At 49.4% G+C, this 11,111-nt stretch overlaps 2 long non-coding RNA genes across 2 annotated transcripts; one reads left to right on the top strand and one right to left on the bottom strand.

The window, feature by feature from the left end:
- Positions 1-1,689: 1,689 nt before the first annotated feature.
- On the bottom strand, positions 1,690-2,416 carry LOC135396462 (uncharacterized). Its single transcript, XR_010423394.1, has 2 exons — positions 1,947-2,416; positions 1,690-1,884 (listed from the first exon to the last, which is right to left on the bottom strand). It is a non-coding gene; the product is annotated as an uncharacterized LOC135396462 (long non-coding RNA).
- A 24-nt stretch (positions 2,417-2,440) lies between these two features.
- LOC135396467 (uncharacterized) lies at positions 2,441-4,496 on the top strand. Its single transcript, XR_010423395.1, has 2 exons — positions 2,441-2,645; positions 4,233-4,496. It is a non-coding gene; the product is annotated as an uncharacterized LOC135396467 (long non-coding RNA).
- The last annotated feature ends 6,615 nt before the right edge of the window (positions 4,497-11,111 follow it).

Raw genomic sequence — 11,111 nt, 5'->3', positions numbered from 1 at the left:
TGGCATTCGGTGGTTGCCGCTCGCTACGGCTTGCGCCAGTGTTGCCAAATTTGGGGAAACATCGCTAAATTTAGCGGATTTCGGGGTCTGTCTAGCGACAAAATTTTGTATTTGGGATTAGCGGATTTTTTGGTGACTTTCTGATATGTTCAGCGGCTTTTTAGCGACAAGAATATTCCTTCATGAGGTCAGGAAGAATCGTGATTTTCCTGTCACATTTCGGTGGACAACAAGCTCTGTCGGAGAATAATATGAAATCGCGCCACCCTTTGCCGGCCGTAACTGCTCTAGAGCCAATCCCATGACACGGATAGCTGCAGCGGCTCAGCGTAGTGCAGTTTCGTTGCTGCTCTTCGCAGTGCTAGTTTCTTTGAGCTGTTGCCAGTTTGCCCCTTTTCTGACGAGCAGCGTGGACTAGACGCAAGTGCTTTCCAAAATGCCTCCTAAGTAAGACCAGAAGTATCGCAAGAGCTTGGTGATGCTGCCAGTATTCAAGGGATAGCTTTGTCTAGTCAAAGACTGCGACAAAAGGGCGCTGTGCACGATGTTGTCAGACATAAAAAAGCATAGAAGGTCGCAAAAAGACGAGAAGGCATCGGAACCTTTTGCAAGCAATAAACAAACCACGTTCGGTGCCTCCGATGACAAAACCAGAAAACGTTTTGCAGAAGATATTCAAGGTCCGAATTTTCTCTCATTCTTATCCACTCAGACCCATTTTTTCATGTCCTCTCTTGGCCATCTAGCACGCTCATTCGCCTACCTACACATCCTGGTTGGTCTGTCACCACATTGTTTCACAACGTGCAACGAACAAAAAGGGCACAGTAGCGGCAGCGACTTTCAGTTTCGATTTTAGCGACTTTTAGCAACTTTTCGGGACGCCACTAGCAACTTCCTGCGAATGACATTTGGCAACACTGGCTTGCGCAGTCTACGAGCCACAACGAGCACAGATCTCTAGGTGGCGCACGTAGTATCCACCAGTGCCAGTTTCATATTCGATGACGTCTCCGCGCCGAGGACACCGCCAGTGTAGAGCGCCTCGCACCCCGGCAGTTTCGGGGCAGTTCCGGTGCAAGTTTACCGAGGACGCCCTAGGGGAGTGACGTTTTTCCAGAGGGAATTCCGGCATACTCTCAACATCCGGCATCTGCTCTTGTAGTCCTCTTTCGTGTGGGATGGTCAGTGGTCCACGAGGAAGGAAGGAAATGACAATATAGAGTTTGAGAATCGACTGGAACCACCGTCCCTTTAATGGCAACAGAGGGGGCTTTGCTTTTCAGTTATAGGTACTACTATGTAAAAGGAATTTTGGAGAATGGTGGAGTGCAACTTGCCTCCGGCACCTCGCTGCGGGGCGCTGGAGATGAAGCTAGTCCACTGCCCCTTTGTAGTTTGTCCAGTGTTACAACTGACAATCCTTACACCACCTGTGAAGTGCTAAACTGAGAGACGTCAAGGACAATCCAGCCGTCTCGCACCCGACTGGAATTACCCAGAGCACCAGACGTGCCACCAGAGCATATTGTTCTTCCGTTAGGGTTACTATAGCCCTCGGTCCAGGAAAGATCCCCCGTCATCTGTCTCCCGGTGCTATAGCAACCGTCCCTCGATTACCACGATAGACCTTTCAACTCAACTTTTCTTTTTGTGAGTCGTTCATGTGTGTTTCAGACACCACCAGCCTTGTATTGAAGAGCCCATTTTTATGTGTGAACCACGTGAGAGCACATTTCTCTGTTACATTTCCAGTGGCTTCTGGCCTTGCATCTGGTTTAGTATTCTAATGACGTTCTTCATTCGTTCTAGTTTGCCTCCTGAGTATACTTCACTGTGACTTGTTTCTCGGGTCGGCATTGCGCTTGCGGAAAAGTCGGCCAACTAGAAAAGAAACACACACTAGGCATAGCTGGAAACGGACGGTTTTTGGAAATAGAACTTACTGCGGTTCCATAACAGTGGGACAACCACGTAGAACAAGAAAGAAAGTGAGACCAGAATCATCTTGGCCTTTTCATTCATACGGAGCCCACCTGAGTACCTCGTGAATTTCAATCAAGTCCAAACTAACGATGACCATTCTGTCGATGATGATCATTTCGGTGGGGTTACGGAGCTCGGGGCAGAAGAAGAAGATAATTCCGTCCATCCGGTTGGAACTCCCTTTTTAGTCCGTCGCGGCGTACTGAAACAATCCTCACGAAATTCGTCTCCCACCTGTCCGACCACTATCCTTCTCCGCCTCCAATTTTGAATCAACCCTTTTCTGTTCCCTTATCCCTATCCACATTTTTGTCTTTTGGTCGCACTCCGGGAAGTCTGACACTCAAGATGAACGCGGGATATCCTGAGGATAACGTGTTTCATGCTCCCTCCGGCAGATTGAAAGCTCTTCGCTCCATCGTTCATCTTGTCCTCCCATCCGTTTCTCTGGCTGTGTGCCACACCGCAGGTAGAAGACAAAGAAGAATCTTCTCGTCACCATCATGGTACCCCTCAAAGTGCGCCTATAAAAATGGGAAAAAATGTCAGCTAGATTCAATTCGTCAGTGAGCCTCGCGGGCAAGGTGAGGGTGCGGTCGCCGTCATGCATGGGCAAGTCCCTTGTCCCAGATCAACATGTGTTGGCAATGAGCACCAAAGTAAGCATCACATTAGTAACCATTACACATAGCGGTATTCTTTTTCTAATCCAGTTGAACCCAATTAAAATTCAAAGTGAGCCAGTTCATATCCCACTCAAGTCAGTTGTAAGCTCTCCGATTGGACGTCCCAGTAACATCACAGCTTCGCCCCTTCACGTTCATTGGTCAATTGACCTCTACTTGACTCCCAGGCGGAAATTTAAATTCCCAAGAGTCCCAAGTGGAACCAGTTGACTACCAAAGTGGTTTCAAGTGACATTATTAACGTAATTGCGGTTACCGTGGTTTCAAGTTTGACGTTACCGAAGATGCAATGTGAGCGCTGACTCTCACGATGACTGCGTGTAATAAATAGGTACTTTTCTTGTTGTTATATCTACCTTATCCCTTGTGTTTACAGCGCATTTTTGCATCCTCAAGGATAATGCGCGTTAGAATCGGGTTATTTCGCGTTAGAATCGAGTAAATACGGTATATTGTATTTATAACAGAAAAAAAAAAAGTAAGATAACAAAAAGTACACAAAAGCTGTAGCACAAAACGTTTTATTCGTTTGGTATTTGCGAGTGCCACATCTCGGGGAAGGCAGGGACTTACAAACCGTGGTTACCAACTTATGCGGTAAATCTCGCTTGCCACAGCACATTGGTTTCGGTTTCGCTGGACGGTCGCTGGGCAACCCCCAGGGGTAGGTTATCGGAACTACTCGTTCTTCAAATGACCTTGCTCAAAAGGACTTTCTGGTTTTATCCCGTATCGGAACTACCTCCCTCAACTACGCCCTTCTCGTATGACCTCATTGCACAGAGCCCTATTTCAGGAGAACAGTCTCGGTGGACAGAGTTTTTTGCGTACTACTGACTACTGTATTCCCTTTTGCGTGCTTTTTGTTCGTACTAAACATTTTCGCCCCCCGTCAGATTGAGTTCATGTCCTCACGGCGACTTTAAATTCCGGAGCTCCCGATTTTAGTCTCGAAGCAATGAAAATGTGTGATTGCTTCGTATAAGATAACCATTCAAATTCATGAGTTTTCGATGTCTGTCCAAGTCGTGTTAGTGAACGAGAGCCTCGCGGTCGTTAGGCTTAGCAGGGCGGACGTGTGGGTGAGTTTATTATGAGGTTAGTCCAAGCTCGGTGCTTACATTTTGGTATTCAGGTCTGTCCAAGTTCGCAGTTTGCATTTTCCTACGCGCGACTGTGCGTTTACAGTCGGATTTATTTCCAGTGGGGCATTTTGCAACGCCCAAGCATATCACAATGCACGGAAAGTTTGGGTGCATGGGGGAGGTCAGTTGGTGTCTTACCAATAAATTTCTACCCGAGAAACGTCGTCATGACGTTGGTAGACACCGATCGGAAGGGGAGAGCTGGGTTCCACGAATGAAGAAAAGTAGAACCGAAGGTCGCGTCCCTTTCGGGGACCTACGTAATCCCCTCAAGACCGTGCTTTTCGGGCGTCACCTTGTTCTCCTTATAGCTTCGAGCATAGTTCAACTCTACCAAACTGGTGGCGCTGTCGAACACTATGACGTCATTTGTTTACAAACAGTGAGAGGTCTACTGCAGTGCTTCACATTGCAGGAAGACGACGACCGTGATGCACTGCACCCGTCCACCTCTAAGGACTCTCACTTTCGCTACAGCCTCAGGACAACCTTTATTGTGCTGCTTGGACTTACACATTCCTTAATAGAGACGAAAAGTTTTCGTTTTCCCGTGGGGGAGAAACATGAAATAACGTACTCTGGCGGGATTGGCGAACAATGCAGGCCAGAGCAACATTTTGGGGTGCCTGGAATACTCTGATGTATGGGGAACTGCTGAAATAAAGAAGAGGAAAATGCATTTTTGGCAGAATAAAGGCCAGTCTCATTCTCTTCGAGGGACTTCCGAGCCCCCCCGGCCAATGTGTCCTGTCACTGAGCGATCACCGCGGCTAAAGAAAGGGGGGAAATGCAAAACGGTTGTTTTGGGTAGTTTTGCGCCGAGTACAAGGCGAGAGCAGTTTCGAGAATGGGCAGAGTGGCAATGGGTACAAACTCGAATGGGTTGTTTTGAGAAAACCCGGTACGGGTTGTTTTGCTCCCGGCGCAAGGCAAGGGTAATGGGAGAATAGGTAGAAAGGCGACATGTACAAATGCGAATGGGTTGTTTTGAGAAAAACCGGTACGGGTTGTTTTGCTCCCGGCACAAGGCAAGGGGAGTTCGGAGAATAGGTAGAAAGGCGACAGGTACAAACGCGAATGGGTTGTTTTGAGAAAAACCGGTACGGGTTGTTTTGCTCCCGGCGCAAGGCAAAGGGAGTTCGGAGAACAGGTAGAAAGGCGACAGGTACAAACGCGAATGGGTTGTTTTGAGAAAAACCGGTACGGGTTGTTTTGCTCCCGGCGCAAGGCAAGGGGAGTTTGGAGAATAGGTAGAAAGGCGACAGGTACAAACGCGAATGGGTTGTTTTGAGAAAAACCGGTACAGGTTGTTTTGCTCCCGGCGCAAGGCAAGGGGAGTTTGGAGAATAGGTAGAAAGGCGACAGGTACAAACGCGATTGGGTTGTTTTTGAGAAAAACCGGTACGGGTTGTTTTGCTCCCGGCGCAAGGCAAGGGGAGTTCGGAGAATAGGTAGAAAGGCGACAGGTACAAACGCGAATGGGTTGTTTTGAGAAAAACCGGTACGGGTTGTTTTGCTCCCGGCGCAAGGCAAGGGGAGTTTGGAGAATAGGTAGAAAGGCGACAGGTACAAACGCGAATGGGTTGTTTTGAGAAAAACCGGTACGGGTTGTTTTGCTCCCGGCGCAAGGCAAGGGGAGTTCGGAGAACAGGTAGAAAGGCGACAGGTACAAACGCGAATGGGTTGTTTTGAGAAAAACTGGTACGGGTTGTTTTGCTCCCGGCGCAAGGCAAGGGGAGTTTGGAGAATAGGTAGAAAGGCGACAGGTACAAACGCGAATGGGTTGTTTTGAGAAAAACCGGTACGGGTTGTTTTGCTCCCGGCGCAAGGCAAGGGGAGTTTGGAGAATAGGTAGAAAGGCGACATGTACAAACGCGAATGGGTTGTTTTGAGAAAAACCGGTACGTGTTGTTTTGCTCCCGGCGCAAGGCAAGGGGAGTTCGGAGAATAGGTAGAAAGGCGACAGGTACAAACGCGAATGGGTTGTTTTGAGAAAAACCGGTACGGGTAGTTTTGCTCCCGGCGCAAGGCAAGGGGAGTTTGGAGAATGGGTAGAAAGGCGACAGGTACAAACGCAAATGGTTTGTTTTGAGAAAAACCGGTACGGGTTGTTTTGCTCCCGGCGCAAGGCAAGGGGAGTTTGGAGAATGGGTAGAAAGGCGACATGTACAAACGCGAATGGGTTGTTTTGAGAAAAACCGGTACGGGTTGTTTTGCTCCCGGCACAAGGCAAGGGGAGTTCGGAGAATAGGTAGAAAGGCGACAGGTACAAACGCGAATGGGTTGTTTTGAGAAAAACCGGTACGGGTTGTTTTGCTCCCGGCGCAAGGCAAAGGGAGTTCGGAGAACAGGTAGAAAGGCGACAGGTACAAACGCGAATGGGTTGTTTTGAGAAAAACCGGTACGGGTTGTTTTGCTCCCGGCGCAAGGCAAGGGGAGTTTGGAGAATAGGTAGAAAGGCGACAGGTACAAACGCGAATGGGTTGTTTTGAGAAAAACCGGTACAGGTTGTTTTGCTCCCGGCGCAAGGCAAGGGGAGTTTGGAGAATAGGTAGAAAGGCGACAGGTACAAACGCGATTGGGTTGTTTTTGAGAAAAACCGGTACGGGTTGTTTTGCTCCCGGCGCAAGGCAAGGGGAGTTCGGAGAATAGGTAGAAAGGCGACAGGTACAAACGCGAATGGGTTGTTTTGAGAAAAACCGGTACGGGTTGTTTTGCTCCCGGCGCAAGGCAAGGGGAGTTTGGAGAATAGGTAGAAAGGCGACAGGTACAAACGCGAATGGGTTGTTTTGAGAAAAACCGGTACGGGTTGTTTTGCTCCCGGCGCAAGGCAAGGGGAGTTCGGAGAACAGGTAGAAAGGCGACAGGTACAAACGCGAATGGGTTGTTTTGAGAAAAACTGGTACGGGTTGTTTTGCTCCCGGCGCAAGGCAAGGGGAGTTTGGAGAATAGGTAGAAAGGCGACAGGTACAAACGCGAATGGGTTGTTTTGAGAAAAACCGGTACGGGTTGTTTTGCTCCCGGCGCAAGGCAAGGGGAGTTTGGAGAATAGGTAGAAAGGCGACATGTACAAACGCGAATGGGTTGTTTTGAGAAAAACCGGTACGTGTTGTTTTGCTCCCGGCGCAAGGCAAGGGGAGTTCGGAGAATAGGTAGAAAGGCGACAGGTACAAACGCGAATGGGTTGTTTTGAGAAAAACCGGTACGGGTAGTTTTGCTCCCGGCGCAAGGCAAGGGGAGTTTGGAGAATGGGTAGAAAGGCGACAGGTACAAACGCAAATGGTTTGTTTTGAGAAAAACCGGTACGGGTTGTTTTGCTCCCGGCGCAAGGCAAGGGGAGTTTGGAGAATGGGTAGAAAGGCGACAGGTACAAACGCGAATTGGTTGTTTTGCTCCCGGCGCAAGGCAAGGGTAATGGGAGAATAGGTAGAAAGGCGACAGGTACAAACGCGAATGCGTTGATTTGAGAAAAACCGGTACGGGTTGTCTTGCTCCCGGCGCAAGGCAAGGGAAGTTTGGAGAATAGGTAGAAAGGCGACATGTACAAACGCGAATGGGTTGTTTTGAGAAAAACCGGTACGTGTTGTTTTGCTCCCGGCGCAAGGCAAGGGAAGTTTGGAGAATAGGTAGAAAGGCGACAGGTACAAACGCGATTGGGTTGTTTTTGAGAAAAACCGGTACGGGTTGTCTTGCTCCCGGCGCAAGGCAAGGCAAGTTTGGAGAATAGGTAGAAAGGCGACATGTACAAACGCGAATGGGTTGTTTTGAGAAAAACCGGTACGTGTTGTTTTGCTCCCGGCGCAAGGCAAGGGGAGTTCGGAGAATAGGTAGAAAGGCGACAGGTACAAACGCGAATGGGTTGTTTTGAGAAAAACCGGTACGGGTAGTTTTGCTCCCGGCGCAAGGCAAGGGGAGTTTGGAGAATGGGTAGAAAGGCGACAGGTACGAACGCAAATGGTTTGTTTTGAGAAAAACCGGTACGGGTTGTTTTGCTCCCGGCGCAAGGCAAGGGGAGTTTGGAGAATGGGTAGAAAGGCGACAGGTACAAACGCGAATTGGTTGTTTTGCTCCCGGCGCAAGGCAAGGGTAATGGGAGAATAGGTAGAAAGGCGACAGGTACAAACGCGAATGCGTTGATTTGAGAAAAACCGGTACGGGTTGTCTTGCTCCCGGCGCAAGGCAAGGGAAGTTTGGAGAATAGGTAGAAAGGCGACATGTACAAACGCAAATGGGTTGTTTTGAGAAAAACCGGTACGTGTTGTTTTGCTCCCGGCGCAAGGCAAGGGAAGTTTGGAGAATAGGTAGAAAGGCGACAGGTACAAACGCGATTGGGTTGTTTTTGAGAAAAACCGGTACGGGTTGTCTTGCTCCCGGCGCAAGGCAAGGGAAGTTTGGAGAATAGGTAGAAAGGCGACATGTACAAACGCGAATGGGTTGTTTTGAGAAAAACCGGTACGTGTTGTTTTGCTCCCGGCGCAAGGCAAGGGAAGTTTGGAGAATAGGTAGAAAGGCGACAGGTACAAACGCGATTGGGTTGTTTTTGAGAAAAACCGGTACGAGTTGTCTTGCTCCCGGCGCAAGGCAAGGGAAGTTTGGAGAATAGGTAGAAAGGCGACATGTACAAACGCGAATGGGTTGTTTTGAGAAAAACCGGTACGTGTTGTTTTGCTCCCGGCGCAAGGCAAGGGGAGTTTGGAGAATGGGTAGAAAGGCGACAGGTACAAACGCGAATTGGTTGTTTTGCTCCCGGCGCAAGGCAAGGGTAATGGGAGAATAGGTAGAAAGGCGACAGGTACAAACGCGAATGCGTTGATTTGAGAAAAACCGGTACGGGTTGTCTTGCTCCCGGCGCAAGGCAAGGGAAGTTTGGAGAATAGGTAGAAAGGCGACATGTACAAACGCGAATGGGTTGTTTTGAGAAAAACCGGTACGTGTTGTTTTGCTCCCGGCGCAAGGCAAGGGAAGTTTGGAGAATAGGTAGAAAGGCGACAGGTACAAACGCGAATGGGTTGTTTTGAGAAAAACCGGTACGTGTTGTTTTGCTCCCGGCGCAAGGCAAGGGGAGTTCGGAGAATAGGTAGAAAGGCGACAGGTACAAACGCGAATGGGTTGTTTTGAGAAAAACCGGTACGGGTAGTTTTGCTCCCGGCGCAAGGCAAGGGGAGTTTGGAGAATGGGTAGAAAGGCGACAGGTACAAACGCAAATGGTTTGTTTTGAGAAAAACCGGTACGTGTTGTTTTGCTCCCGGCGCAAGGCAAGGGAAGTTTGGAGAATAGGTAGAAAGGCGACATGTACAAACGCGAATGGGTTGTTTTGAGAAAAACCGGTACGGGTTGTTTTGCTCCCGGCACAAGGCAAGGGGAGTTTGGAGAATAGGTAGAAAGGCGACATGTACAAACGCGAATGGGTTGTTTTGAGAAAAACCGGTACGGGTAGTTTTGCTCCCGGCGCAAGGCAACGGGAGTTTGGAGTATAGGTAGAAAGGCGACAGGTACAAACGCGAATTGGTTGTTTTGCTCCCGGCGCAAGGCAAGGGTAATGGGAGAATAGGTAGAAAGGCGACAGGTACAAACGCGAATGCGTTGATTTGAGAAAAACCGGTACGGGTTGTCTTGCTCCCGGCGCAAGGCAAGGGAAGTTTGGAGAATAGGTAGAAAGGCGACAGGTACAAACGCGATTGGGTTGTTTTGAGAAAAACCGGTACGGGTAGTTTTGCTCCCGGCGCAAGGCAAGGGGAGTTTGGAGAATGGGTAGAAAGGCGACAGGTACAAACGCAAATGGTTTGTTTTGAGAAAAACCGGTACGGGTTCAGCGCCTGTCCTGTCCTCTCTTCTTCCGTCGTGTCTTCTCGCGCTGTGTTTTGGATCTTCCGGTACGGGTTGTTTTGCTCCCGGCGCAAGGCAACGGGAGTTTGGAGTATAGGTAGAAAGGCAACAGGTACAAACGCGAATTGGTTGTTTTGCTCCCGGCGCAAGGCAAGGGTAATGGGAGAATAAGTAGAAAGGCGACAGGTATAAACGCGAATGCGTTGATCTGAGAAAAACCGGTACGGGTTGTCTTGCTCCCGGCGCAAGGCAAGGGAAGTTTGGAGAATAGGTAGAAAGGCGACAGGTACAAACGCGAATGGGTTGTTTTGAGAAAAACCGGTACGGGTTGTTTTGCTCCCAGCGCAAGGCAAGGGGAGTTTGGAGAATAGGTAGAAAGGCGACATGTACAAACGCGAATGGGTTGTTTTGAGAAAAACTGGTACGGTTTGTTTTGCTCCCGGCACAAGACAAGGGGAGTTCGGAGAATGGGTAGAAAGGCGACAGGTACAAACGCGAATGGGTTGTTTTGAGAAAAACCGGTACGGGTTGTTTTGCTCCCGGCGCAAGGCAAGGGGAGTTTGGAGAATGGGTAGAAAGGCGACAGGTACAAACGCAAATGGTTTGTTTTGAGAAAAACCGGTACGGGTTCAGCGCCTGTCCTGTCCTCTCTTCTTCCGTCGTGTCTTCTCGCGCTGTGTTTTGGATCTTCCGGTACGGGTTGTTTTGCTCCCGGCGCAAGGCAACGGGAGTTTGGAGTATAGGTAGAAAGGCGACAGGTACAAACGCGAATTGGTTGTTTTGCTCCCGGCGCAAGGCAAGGGTAATGGGAGAATAAGTAGAAAGGCGACAGGTACAAACGCGAATGCGTTGATTTGAGAAAAACCGGTACGGGTTGTCTTGCTCCCGGCGCAAGGCAAGGGAAGTTTGGAGAATAGGTAGAAAGGCGACAGGTACAAACGCGAATGGGTTGTTTTGAGAAAAACCGGTACGGGTTGTTTTGCTCCCAGCGCAAGGCAAGGGGAGTTTGGAGAATAGGTAGAAAGGCGACATGTACAAACGCGAATGGGTTGTTTTGAGAAAAACTGGTACGGTTTGTTTTGCTCCCGGCACAAGACAAGGGGAGTTCGGAGAATGGGTAGAAAGGCGACAGGTACAAACGCGAATGGGTTGTTTTGAGAAAAACCGGTACGGGTTGTTTTGCTCCCGGCGCAAGGCAAGGGGAGTTTGGAGAATGGGTAGAAAGGCGACAGGTACAAACGCAAATGGTTTGTTTTGAGAAAAACCGGTACGGGTTCAGCGCCTGTCCTGTCCTCTCTTCTTCCGTCGTGTCTTCTCGCGCTGTGTTTTGGATCTTCCGGTACGGGTTGTTTTGCTCCCGGCGCAAGGCAACGGGAGTTTGGAGTATAGGTAGAAAGGCGACAGGTACAAACGCGAATTGGTTGTTTTGCTCCCGGCGCAAGGCAAGGGTAATGGGAGAATAAGTAGA

This window comes from Ornithodoros turicata, chromosome 1, assembly GCF_037126465.1.
Source record: "Ornithodoros turicata isolate Travis chromosome 1, ASM3712646v1, whole genome shotgun sequence".
Lineage (NCBI taxonomy): Eukaryota > Metazoa > Arthropoda > Arachnida > Ixodida > Argasidae > Ornithodoros > Ornithodoros turicata.
The sequence above is the reverse complement of the archived record's forward strand: the minus strand, read 5'-3'. Positions and strand labels throughout refer to the sequence as shown.